This window comes from Arachis ipaensis, chromosome B1 (assembly GCF_059453495.1).
Source record: "Arachis ipaensis isolate K30076 ecotype BB chromosome B1, ASM5945349v1, whole genome shotgun sequence".
Lineage (NCBI taxonomy): Eukaryota > Viridiplantae > Streptophyta > Magnoliopsida > Fabales > Fabaceae > Arachis > Arachis ipaensis.
The window spans coordinates 41292005-41305726 of NC_142436.1; the positions used below are offsets into that span (position 1 = coordinate 41292005).

The 13722-nt window shown below is 39.0% G+C and overlaps 1 non-coding gene across 1 annotated transcript; it reads right to left on the reverse strand.

Moving 5' to 3' along the window:
- Positions 1 to 5039: 5039 nt before the first annotated feature.
- On the reverse strand, positions 5040 to 5147 carry LOC148576324 (small nucleolar RNA R71). Its single transcript, XR_015903658.1, has one exon. It is a non-coding gene; the product is annotated as a small nucleolar RNA R71 (small nucleolar RNA).
- Between the last annotated feature and the right edge of the window lie 8575 nt (positions 5148 to 13722).

Below are 13722 nucleotides of genomic sequence, written 5' to 3' on the forward strand. Positions count from 1 at the left end.
TATTTTCAACGGTGGAGTTTCTACACACCATAGATTAAGGTGTGGAGCTCTGCTGTTCTTCATGAATTAATAAAAGTACTATTATTTTTCTATTCAACTCAAGTCTATTTCTTCTCCAAGATATTCATTCGTTCTTCAACTTGATGAATGTGATGATCCGTGACACTCATCATCATTCTCACCTATGAGCATGTGCCTGACAACCACCTCTGTTCTACTAGCAATGGCTTGAATGCGTATCTCTTGGGTTTCTAATCTAAGATTGGAACCTTCGTGGTATAGGCTAGAATTATTGGCGGCCATTCCTGAGATCCAGAATGTCTAAACCTTGTCTGTGGTATTCTGAGTAGGATCTAGGAAGGGATGACTGTGACGAGCTTCAAACTCGCGATTGTGGGGTGTGTGACAGACGCAAAAGGATCAATGGATCCTATTCTGACATGATCGAGAACCGACAGCTGATTAGCCGATGTTGTGACAGAGCATCAGGACCATTTTCACTGAGAGGACGGGATGTAGCCATTGACAACGGTGATGCCCAACATAAAGCTTGCCATGGAAAGGAGTATGAATGATTGGAAGAAGGCAATAGGAAAGCAGAGGTTCAAGGGGAACAAAGAATCTTCATACGCTTATCTGAAATCCACCAATGAATTACATAAGTATCTCTATCTTTATTTTATGTTTATTTTCATCACCTTAAACTCCATAACCATTTGAATCCGCCTGACTGAGATTTACAAGATGACCATAGCTTGCTTCAAGCCGACAATCTCCGTGGGATCGACCCTTACTCACATAAGGTTTATTACTTGGACGACCCAGTGCACTTGCTGGTTAGTTGTGCGGAATTGTGACAAAGTGTGATTCACATTTGAGAGCTCCAAGTCTTTGGTGCCATTGTTGATGATCACAATTTCGTGCACCACGCATGCGCGTCGTTTGCGCAAATAGCCACTGATGAGCGGATAATTTATACCCTTTTTGGCATTGTTTTTACATAGTTTTTAGTATGTTTAGGTTACTTTTTATTATATTTTTTTTAGTTTTTATTCAAAAATCACATTTCTAGACTTTACTATGAGTTTGTGTATTTTTCTGCGATTTTAGGTATTTTCTAGATGAAATTGAGGGACCTGAGCAAAAATCTGATTCAGAGGCTGAAAAATGACTGCAGATGCTGTTGGATTCTGACCCTCTTGCACTCGAAGTGTATTTTCTGGAGTTACAGAAGCCCACTTGGCGCGCTCTTAATTGCGTTGAAAATTAGACATCCTGGGCTTTCCAGCAATATATAATAGTTCATACTTTGCCAGAGATTTGATTGCCTAAACTGACGTCCAAAGACAGCCTAAAACATCTTGGCATAAAACGCCCAAATTGGCACCAAAGCTGGCGTTTAACTCCAGAAACAGCCTATGCACGTGTAAAGCTCAAGGCTCAGCCTAAGAACACACCAAGTGGGCCCCAGAAGTGGATTTCTATACTATCTGCACTTAGTTACCCATTTTCTGTAAACCTAGTAGCTAGTTTAGTGTAAAAACTACGTTTTGAGACTTATCTTTTATCAGCTTTGGAACACATTTTATGCCATTGTACACGTTTGGGGGCTGGCCTCATGGCCATGCCTAGACCTCTTTTTACTTATGTATTTTCTACGGTGGAGTTTCTACACCCCATAGATTAAGGTGTGGAGCTCTGCTGTTCTTCATGAATTAATGCAATTACTACTATTTTCTATTCAATTCATGCCTACTTCTTCTCCAAGATATACTCTCGTACTTAATTCAGTTAAGTCAAAATAAAGGGGTGACCCGTGACAATCACCCAATCTTCGTTACTCGCTTAGCCAAGATCGCGTGCCAGACAACCACAAAGCGGTCTACATGATGTTCAACGTAGTCATTGGACGCAGCTGGAGTATATTCTCTTGGATATCTAATACACGGACCGAGTCCGTGAAATTAGTATTTTCGTGGTATAGGCTAGAATTATTGGTAGCCATTCCTGGGATCCGGAAAGTCTAAACCTTGTCTGTGGTATTCCGAGTAGGATCCAGGAAGGGATGACTGTGATGAGCTTCAACCTGCGAATGTTGGGCGCAAGTGACAGTGTGCAAAAGGATCAATGGATTCTATTCCGACCCTAGCGGGAACTGACAGATGATTAGCCATGCGGTAGCTGTACCTAGTATTTTTTCATCCGAGACGAGAAATCTGACAGTTGATTAGCCGTGCAGAAACCGTAGAGGACCATTTTCACTGAGAGGATCTTACAACTTGTCATGGAAGGAGGTAACACATGGTTGGAGGAAAGCAATAGGAAAGCAGAGATTCAGAAGCAACAAAGCATCTCCAGACGCTTATCTGAAATTCCCACCAATGAATTACATAAGTAACTTTATCTTATTTTATGTTTTATTTATATTTTAATTATCAAAACCTCATAACCAACTGAATCCGCCTGACTGAGATTTACAAGGATGACCATAGCTTGCTTCAAGCCGACAATCTCCGTGGGATCGACCCTTACTCACGTAAGGTTTATTACTTGGACGACCCAGTGCACTTGCTGGTTAGTTGCACGGAGTTGTGAGAAAAGTGTGAGATCACGATTCCGCGTACCAAGTTTTTGGCGTCGTTGCCGGGGATTGTTCGAGTTTGGACAACTGACGATCATTTTGTTGCTTAGATTGGGTAATTTTATTTTATGTTTACGCTTTTTATTTTTATTTTCGAAAAATCAAAAAAAATATATGATCTTCAGAAATTTTAAGAATGAATTCTAGAGTTTCATGAGATATGTGAAGCTTAGCTGGCTGTTAAGCCATGTCTAATCTTTTGGACTGAGGCTTCCACTTCTCATTGACATGCTTGTATGTTTTATGCTAAAGCTTGGCTGGCTATTTGGCCATGTCTAATCTTTTGGACCGAAGCTTTCACTTAAAGCTTGGCTGGCCATTTGGCCATGTCTAATCTTTTGGACCGAAGCTTTAGACTAACATTGCATGATTCCTGGGATTCTTATTAAAAATTTTGTATCCCTTTATTTTCTTTTTCCAAAATAATTTTCGAAAAATACAAAAAAATTTAATAAAATCATAAAAATCAAAAATTTTGTGTTTCTTGTTTGAGTCTTGTGTCAAATTTTAAGTTTTGTGTCAATTGCATCTTTTTAATTTTCTTAATTTTTCAAAAATTCATGCATTGTGTTCTTCATTGATCTTCAAGTTGTTCTTGATGATTTTCTTTGTTTGATCTTTAATTTTTCTTGTTTTATGTCTTTTCTTATTTTTCATATGCATTTTCGAATTCATAGTGTCTAAACATTAAAAATTTCTAAGTTTGGTGTCTTGCATGTGTTTCTTTTCTTAAAAATTTTCAAAAATATGTTCTTGATGTTCATCATGATCTTCAAAGTATTCTTGGTGTTCATCTTGACATTCAAAGTGTTCTTGCATGCATTATGTGTTTTGATCTTAATTTTTATGTTTTGTGTCATTTTATTGTTTTTCTCTCTCCTCATTAATTTCAAAAAATCAAAACTAATATCTTTCCCTTATTTCACTCATAATTTTCGAAATTTTGAATTGATTTAGTCATAAATTTTTAAAATTTGGTTGTTTCTTGTTAGTCAAGTCAAAATTTCAATTTAAAAATTCTATCTTTTTCAAATCTTTTTCAAAAATCAAACCTTTTTCATTTTTCTTTCCTGTTTTTTCGAAAATTTTAAAAATTTGATTTTCAAAATCTTTTTCTTATTTTTTCATATTTTCAAATTTAATGCCACATTTAATATTTTGATTCAAAAATTTCAAGTTGTTACTTGCCTATTAAGAAAGGATCAATCTTTAAATTCTAGAATCATATCTTTTAGTTTCTTGTTAGTCAAGTAATCAACTTTAATTTCAAAAATCAAATCTTTTTAATTTCCTTTTCAAATCTTTTTCAAAATAAATTTCAATCATATTTTTTGCAAAACTTAATTTCAAATCTTTTTCTAACTTCTTATCTTTTCAAAATTGATTTTCAAATCTTTCTCAATTAACTACTTGACTTTTTGTATGATTTTAAAAGTTTTTTATTTCTTATCTTTTTCAAAACTACCTAACTACTTTTCTCTCTCTCTAATTTTTGAAAATCATTAATCTCTTTTTCAAAATTTCTTTTAATTAACTAATTGTTTTAAATTTTAATTTAATTTTAATTCTCTTCTTAAATTTTCAAATTCTAACCTCTAATTAAAATAAAAACAAAAATATTTTTCTTTTCTTTTGAATTAATTTTCGAATACTCTCTCTCTCTCATCTCTTTCTATTTATTTATTTATTTACTAACACTTCTCTTCTTCTTATAATTCGAACCCTCCCCATCTCTCTGTGTTCGAATTCTTCTTCTCCCTTTCTTCATTCTATTTTTTCTCTTTTTCTACTCACATAAAGGAATCTCTATACTGTGACATAGAGGATTCCTATTCTTTTCTGTTCTCTTCTTTTTCATATGAGCTGGAGCAAGGATAAGAACATTCTTGTTGAAGCTGATCCGGAACCTGAAAGGACTCTAAAGAGGAAGCTAAGAGAAGCTAAAGCACAACACTCTGGAGAGGACCTGATAGAATTTTTTGAAAAAGAAGAAGAGATGGTCGAACCCAATAACAATGGTGGAGATGCAAGAAAGATGCTTGGTGACTTTACTGCACCCACTTCTGACTTCTATGGAAGAAGCAACTCAATTTTTGCAATTGGAGCAAACAACTTTGAGCTTAAGCCTCAATTAGTTTCTCTAATGCAGCAGAATTGCAAGTTTCATGGACTTCCATTGGAAGATCCTCATCAGTTCTTAGCTAAGTTCTTGCAAATCGGTGACACTGTTAAGACCAATGGGGTTAATCCTGAGGTCTACAGACTTATGCTTTTCCCCTTTGCTGTAAGAGACAGAGCTAGGACATGGTTGGACTCACAACCTAAAGAAAGCCTGAACTCTTGGGAAAAGTTGGTCAATGCTTTCTTGGCCAAATTCTTTCCACCTCAAAAGTTGAGCAAGCTTAGAGTGGAAATCCAAACCTTCAGACAGAAGGAAGGTGAATCCCTCTATGAAGCTTGGGAAAGATACAAGCAATTGATCAGAAGGTGTCCTTCGGACATGCTTTCAGAATGGAGCATCTTATGTATATCCTATGATGGTCTGTCTGAATTGTCCAAGATGTCATTGGACCACTCTGCTGGAGGATCTCTTCATCTGAAGAAGACACATGCAAAAGCCCAAGAACTCACTGAAATGGTTGCAAATAACTAGTTTATGTACACTTCTGAAAGAAATCCTGTGAATAATGGGACAACTCAGAAGAAAAGAGTTCTTGAGGTTGATACTCTGAATGCAATATTGGCTCAGAATAAAATATTGACTCAGCAAGTCAATATGATTTCTCAAAGTCTGACTGGAATGCAAGCTGCGTCCGTCACTACCAAGGAAGCTTGATAAACCCCATATTTAGGGTTTATCTTGTGTTCAATTTAGAGGGTTTTGTCAACCTTTCTCCCATTTATCCAATAAAATAGCATGGTTTTGTAAATTCTCCTTTAATTGTGCTTAAAAGTGAAAACATGCTTTTTAGGTCCTTAATTGTTTAATCTTGATTTACCTTTGATTCCATTGGATGTCTTGATATGTTTGTTAAGTGATTTCAGATTTAGGAGGCAAAGATTGGATCAAGGGAATGAAGGAAAAGCATGTAAAAATGGAGAACTCATGCAGAAATGAAGGAATCGCAAAAGCTGTCAAGCCGACCTCTTCGCACTTAAACGACCATAACTTGAGCTACAGAGGTCCAAATGATGCGGTTCCAGTTGCGTTGGAAAGCTAACATCTGGGACTTCGAAATAATATAAGATTTGTCAAAGTTGCATTCGCACATAGGGGCGCGCATGCGCACGGTGCACGGACTGACGTTTTGGTTTTTTGCCAGTAAAGAAGTTCATAAAAATAGTCGCGTTGTAGATATAGTCTCTAAACCGACAGAAATCCCTTCGTACAAACATTTTGGGTGTCACAAATAACAAACCCCTTAAAAATTGTTAACTGAACATTCAAACCTCGGGTCGTCTTCTCAAGGAACTACAGGGAAGTATGTTCGTATTATTGGCTATAAAGGTTGTAATCGGGGTTTAGAAGGTGAGAAGCAAGTGATTTGAATGACAAGTAAAGTAAATGGCAATTAAAATAAATAAATACTGTAAAACAACTTTTGGCAAGGTAAGAGAAATTGGAAGTCCAACTTAGTTATCTCTCTCAACAATAATGAAAGTTGAATCTAAATTCCACTCAGTTAACCTTTACTAAGCAAAGGAAAGTCAAGGGACTAATTAGTTTGACCTTCGAATCCTATTTATTTCCTAAGAAAAAGTTGGGATTATTGAAGTTCAGTTCAATTAGCAAGACAACGATTATCAATTATGCTGAGTTTAATAACTGTTGAGTTACTGATTTCTTAACCAAGACCAAAAGGAGAAAAAGTAAATTGCGGGAATAAAAATATCTTCAGATTGGAAGCAATGGTAACACAAATTAAAGAAAAAGCAATCAATAACTGAAATACCTCAAATAACCATTAATTCAAATAATAATCTGTAACATGGAATAATTCATAAGCCAATTGGGCAACATCTGTAGATACAAATAAAAGCATTAAAGTAAAAGTAGCATAGAAACATGAATTAAAGTAAATATTAAACCTGGATCGAGAGTCACTCTTACAAACTAAGAGAAGTCCTAAATCATAATCCTAATCCTAATCCTAAGAGAGAGAGAGGAGAGAACATTTCTCAAACTAAATCTAAATCATGGAAAGTGAAAATTGGCTAGCTCTCTTTTGAATGGATGCATTCCTCCACTTTATAACCTCTAATATGTGTGTTCTGTACTTGGATCTGGGCCAAAAAGGGCTTCAGAAATCGCTGGGGGCGTATTTTGTAAATTCTGATACGTGGCCTCTGTCACGCATCCGCGTGGGTCAAGCGGTCGCCTCATCTGGAGTTTTTCTTGCCACGTGGTCGCGTCAGTCATGCGTCCGCGTCGTATGCGTTCTACTTAAGGCGCGCGGTCGCGTCAGTCATGCGGCCGTGTCGCTACTTCTTCGCTTCTGGCACGCGATCGCGTCGTCCATGCGATCGCGTGGATACCAGTTTCTGCAAAACTCCGTTTCGCACTTTCCTTCCATTTTTGTATGTTTCCTTTTTCATCCTTTAAGTCATTCTGCCTTAGAAAATCTGAAACTACTCAACACACTAATCACGGCATCGAATGGAAATAAAGGTAATTAAAATAATTAATTTTAAAGCTTAGGAAACATATTTTTCACATACATCACATAATAAGGAAGGGAAAGTAAAACCATGCAATTAATATGAATAAGTGGGTGAAGGATTGAATAAATCACTCAAACTAAGTACAAAATAACTCATGAAATATGGGTTTATCAACCTCCCCACACTTAAACAATAGCATGTCCTCATGCTAAATCCAAGGTAAAGAATAAGGTAAGGTTAAAGTGGTGGAATGTTATGCAAGGCAACCTATTCTAAATGCATCTACCTAAATGAGTCATGCAATTCCAATTTATCCACTCATATATAAACTTACATGTAGTCAAATTAATTTACATTCTCAATGAGTCATATATATATATATATATATATATATATATATATATATATATATAGCCAACCCTTAAATAATAAAGCATTTTAGCAAATGAGATGGGAAATAAAAATATTTTACAAACTTGCAAAACAATTAGTAAATTAAGCACGGATATATGTGGATGAGTTATTGAACCCTCACTGGATTTTGTGTTTACCCTCTAGTCACTCAGTGTTTATTGGGTTTATTCACTCTACTTTTCTTTTTATTCTTACTTTCTATAACTTTGTTCTTTATCTAGTCAATCAACAATTATAGAGTACAGTCATACCAAAAGTCATGAGGTCTTTAATTAAGGTTGTAATGGGGCCAAGGTAAAGGTAAGGATACATGTATAAGGCTAAGTGAGCTGATAAGTGAATCCTTAATTAGACTAAGATCTCACCTAACATACATATTTAGTAGAACAAAACTTCTTTACCAATTTTCCCATATTATCCCACTTGTTGTTTCATGCTCATGTTTCAATTTTATTTTTACCCCATGTGCATTGCTTTATTTTGCATTGAGGAATTATTTTGTATCCTCTTTTATTGAATGCTGAAAAATAACTTTTTTTTAATGCACATGGTAATTGAATCACTTTGATTTCTCATGAGCATGCTTCCCAAATTTTATTTTATTTCTTTTAACTTTTCTACCTTTTGTTTCTATCATCCATGTTCCCAATAGGTTTCCCACATTTTAATCTATTCATAATTTTATATTTAAGCTAACCAAGGATTCAACTTGGGATTTTATTTTGTTTTTCTGCTTAAGGCTTGTAGTGTGGCTAAATAGAATAAAAGGGATTTTAAAGGCTCAAGGGGGCTAACAAGGGTGATGTGAAAGGTAGGTTATTTTGGAGTAAGTGAGCTAAAATCAAATGATGGCCTTAATCATTCTTTTGGTATGTATCTATATTCTATATTCTATGATTGGACATATAGATTAAAGCAAAGTAAAGAACATCAGAATAAAAGGAAGCGAAACACACAGGAATGAAATTATGGTTTGAATGCAACCATACAATTAAGCTCAAGACTCACAGGCTGTGTGTTCTCTAACTCAAGCATCATATATCTTTCATATCTGTTATGCAGGTTTAGTTAAAAATTCCCATTATTCTCATAAAAAAAATTATTTAGGGTAGCCTTTAAAGTTTTAATGTTCCTCCTTGATGAAATGTTGTCAACTTAACTATATGATGTAATGCTATATATACAAGGTTTATGGATTTAAATCTGTTATGTTCAATTTCCTAGCTTACTTCCTTTTTATATTTTTCAATTTAAACTATGCTATCTTATGCTAAAAAGGGTAAACTATACTAATTAATCCACTAATAAGTCAAAATTGCAAACTAAACTAAATAACTAAAAATATGAACTAAAAATGTAAAATGCAAAATTAGAGTAAAAATACACAAAAGTAGCAATGTATAAGTAACTCAGAAAATAACAGTAAAAAGAAAAATATAGAAAAATATCCAAAATAAAAGAAAAATGAGATGTAGTGGTTCACCAAAATAAAACGCCAGAGATGGCGACCTCTCCACACTTAAAATGAAGCATCGTCCCTGATGCTCAGTCAAGCCGGGTGTGAAGGGGTGTCATCACTGGTAGGGATGGTAGCTGGAGGCTCTGTGGTGGTGGTGGGCTGAGGGTCTGGCTGCTGTAGAGGCTGTGCAGACTGGATCGGGATCTCCGGATCTGCAGCCTCGATCTAATGCGTAACCTCCTGATGTGGAGCAGCCTGCTCTATGTCTGCCTGCTGATGGGTCTCCTCCTGGAAGTGAGTCTCCTTCTCGTGCTCATCCTCCTCCTCCTCTGATGGCTCTGATGGTGTGTCGGGCTCGGAGGCGATGTCACCACCCTGTCGGATCATCAGCTTCAGATGCGAATAGTGTCGCTGGCTGCGACGCTCCAATCTCTCATACCAGCGCCGGTTACAGCGCTCCATCTGATCAAGCTATCGGAATAGGCGGTGCACAAGGCGGTATACGGGCTCAGAGGCAGGTGGAGGTGTAGTGGTGGCAGCAGGAGCAGCCGTGGATGAAGAGGGTCCAGCAGACGGTGGGATTGTCTCATCAGTAGCAGTGAAGGATGGTGGTCTGTAGCCCAAAGCTAGGAAGTTCCTGCATTGAGGAATGATCTTCCTGCAGTCCGCCGCTGGTGGTCTCTCATCGGCATCCTCCCATGGCACGTCAGCTCAACGGCCTAGCTGTGTAACTAGATACGGAAAAGGGAGGGTGCCTCGGACGTGGACCCTAGCCATATAATGTCGGATAAAGCGTGGCAGATAAAGGTCCTTACCCTCCATCACACACCATAGGAGGGTGATCATAGCAGCTGGGATCTCCGTCTCATGAGTACTCGGCATCACATAATTGCTCAAGATCTGATGCCATAACCGAGCCTCATCATTTAAGTACGCCATCTTGATCCCTCTAGGCATGGTGGTGTCCTGACCCATCTCCCAAGGAACCGTCGGGTCGAGAGCTATCCGTGCCTTCACAGCATCCCAATCAAACTGCATCAGGCGCATGTCCTCCTCAACCTTTGAATAACCATCAGGCTGATCGGACTTGGCTGGGAGCCGGAGAATGTCCTCTATGGCCTCCTCAATGACTAGAATCTGCTTTCCTCTCAGGTTCACTGCATCTAGGGTGGTGATGTAGTAGTTGTAGTAGAATTCCCGGACCCAAGATGCATTGACCTCTGTCAGTGTTCTCTCCAGAAAGAACCAGCCTCTTTGCTTGATTTTCTCAGTGGTGTACTGCTGGAGTGCTTCTGGAATCTTCAGAGTTCTCTCCAGGTATAGATTCCTGGAGTTTGCAAATGCCGGGTACCTCAGCTCGTAGTATCGGTTTGCAAATTTTATTGAATCATTTGCAGGGAGCAGCTGGTCAGCTTTTTCTTGCTGTGTAAAGTTCTTCTCCCGCCATGAGGAATCATGCATGAGGGCAATGATGGACTGGGAGGAATCTCCTCTCTTGCGCTTGCCAGTAGCCTTGCCTTTTCCTTTCCTCTGTGAGTCAGACATCCTGAAAAAATGGAAAACCAGGATATGGATAAAAATAGGGAAGCAAATAGGCAATTAAACAAAGAAAACTCAAAGCGGCAAGGGAGAATTAGAATGAGGTAAATGAGTTAAGTAATGGTGTATTAAGGATTGTATAGTAGTTTAAAAGTTGAAAGGAAGAATTTACAATCCAAAATGTATCAGAATTCAAGTTAAATAGAAAAATTGTCATTATGCCATGGTTAGAAAGTTAGAGTAAAGTGAAAAATCAAAAAAGAGATTTTAAAAGGTTAGTATGGTTAGAATTTCTAAAAGAAGTTAGTAAATTAAAATTAGTGAGTCAGTAAAATGCGGGTTAAAGTAAGTGGCATAAATAAAATAGTCCATGTAACAAGGATTCACAATTATGACTAGAATTAACTCATAACCGAACAAGGAAAACAGGGTGATGTTGATTCAAATAGATATAAAGAAAGCAAGAACTGGAATCAGAATATCACAGATGCCGTTTATAAACTAGGAAATCAAAAAGGATAAGAAAGCGTGCCCTGGCAATTATGAAATGGTTTGGAGAAAGCAGGGGAAAACAGAGTTCAAATTGCCAAACTGAAATATGAATGAAAACCTTTTTATAGAAATTTGGGCAGCATTCCGGCTAAAATTGGATTCTCCCAGAAAATAAACAGCAATCAAAGCAGTTCATATGAATTAAAAAGTCAAGCTGCAGGTACATATATATAATATAAACATGAAAATGCAATGTAAAGAGCAGCAATATACAAGAAATACAGCATATGAACAAGATTACAGCAACAGTAGATTTGCAAATATGATAAAACAGAAGCAAGAACAGTGCAAATAAACAGACCTAGAGCTACTAACCACAGCCTAATCTACCTAACAACCTAAAATCCACTACAACATGCATATCTAACTATCCTAACATGAACAAAAATGGAAAAATAAGAATACACTACGAACGGATAAAAGGGATTGCGTGTTGCGGAACCTGGAAGGCGAAAGAAGGAGGTTAGGGTACAGAGGTGGCTGGGGTGGTGGCGGCTGAGGGAGTAGTGGAGAAGGGGGTAATGGGGATAGGGTTTAGGGTAATTGATAGAGGAAGGGAGGGGGGTTGCGTGTGGGTGGCGGAGGGGGCGCGGCTGGGTTAGGTGCGGCGGTGTGAGGTGGGCAGTGGCGGAGGGCAGTGGCGGAGAAGGAGGGAGAAAGAGGAAGAAGGAGAAAGAGGAAGAGAGAAGGGGTGGGGGTGGTACGGCGGCGGTGTCTGGGCGATTGATGGCGTCGGCGGGGGTCGGAGATGGTGGTTGGGTGGTGGTGCGGTGGTGGCTGGGGTTTGGAGGAGGGGAAAAGAAAGGGTTTGTGGGTTCAGGGGGTGGCGCAAGAATAGGGTTCGCGTGATCTGGGGGGTTTAAATTGGAATCCACGCGGTCGCGTAGGGGACGCGGTCGCGTGGTGGGGGTGATAATGGAGTGATGCAATCGCGTGGGTTGCGCGATCGCATGAAAAGGGTGGAAGAGGGGATGACGCGATCGCATGGGTCGCGCGATCGCGTCGTTGGAAATTATGCTAAACGCACGACTCCAGCACCGTTTCAGCGCAACTCTCTGTCTCCTTCTGGGGTGATGTGCAATCCATGCGACATGATCGCGTCGCTCACGCGGTCGCGTGGGATTGGTATTGTGCAAGTGATGCGATCGCATGGGCATGCGATCGCGTGGGCCAATTTGTGCGAAACGCACAAGGGCCGCACGATTCCAGCCTAACTTTCTGGACGTTGAATTTTTACGCCGATCTCCAGGGCACGCGGCCGCGTGGATGACGCGGTCGCGTGGATAGTGTTTTCGCAATATGATGCGATCGCATGGGGCACGCGGTCGCGTCATGCACCCTTTTTTATGTGTATGATAAATGCAGAATGCAATGATTAACATGAATGCTATGCATGATTCCAGGTTCAATGAAGTAAAATGAAAAGAAAATAAAAATGGAAACAATTAACAAGAATTAAATTGAAAAAGAAGCGACCATACCATGGTGCGTTGTCTCCCACTTAGCACTTTTAGTTAAAGTCCTTAAGTTGGACATTGGAGGAGCTTCCTACTATGGCGGCTTATGTTTAAATTCGTCCAAAAATCTCCACCAGTGCTTGGAATGCCAATAGCCTCCGGGGTCCCAAACTAGGCATGTAAAGCTTCTGAGCAGCTTCAAACAGATTGTTCGGCGCCCGGGGTGACAAATGTCAGAATAAACTCCAGGATCCCAAGCTTTGTTTTTAAATCTGCCTCCGTCTTGATCTACATGTTTCTATCCGGGCGGTTTAAAAAGTAGAATCTCACCATGGTGACCAAACATTCTCCGTGATCCATGCAATTGCACATGATACCAATCCGTGTACTTCGAGGTGAAGCGTGGAACCTTATTGAACCTTGTGCACTAGCTCTGAGTACGAGCCATTTCCCTCTTACTCTTAAAGCCACAAAGAGCTCTAAGCTGGCCATCTGTTTCAAGCAAACCATATTCAAGTGAATAAGTAAAGTTATAGGTTAAGGATTGTACCCACTTGAAGCTTGTATTAAGTGGTAATGGCCTTGGGATAGGTGTTTTCGGTGGTTCTGTAAGTTCTACTCCCGTGTGCTCTTCTGTGAATTCCTCCACTTCCTTGCAAGGCTCTACAATTGTATATGTGTCCTAGTCAAAGTCTTCTATGTCTTCCTCATCACTTGAGTCATAGATTGGAGGTTGAGAGAAATATACCTCCGTATCGTCTTCGTATTCACTTGGGGAAGATTCTTCGATCTCAGAGAATTCACTTGCAGATGCAAATTCATTACCAAGAGAGCCAAACTTGTGACTATCATCATCAAGGGAATTTGTGTCCTGGGTTATTCCGTCTGATTCTTCATAAACGACTTGCCTTGGGGGTTGTGTACTACCCTCCTTAGCATCAACTGTAACGTCCTTGACGGAGTTCTCCTCAGTTCTGGATTCCCATGGAGGTTCAGCA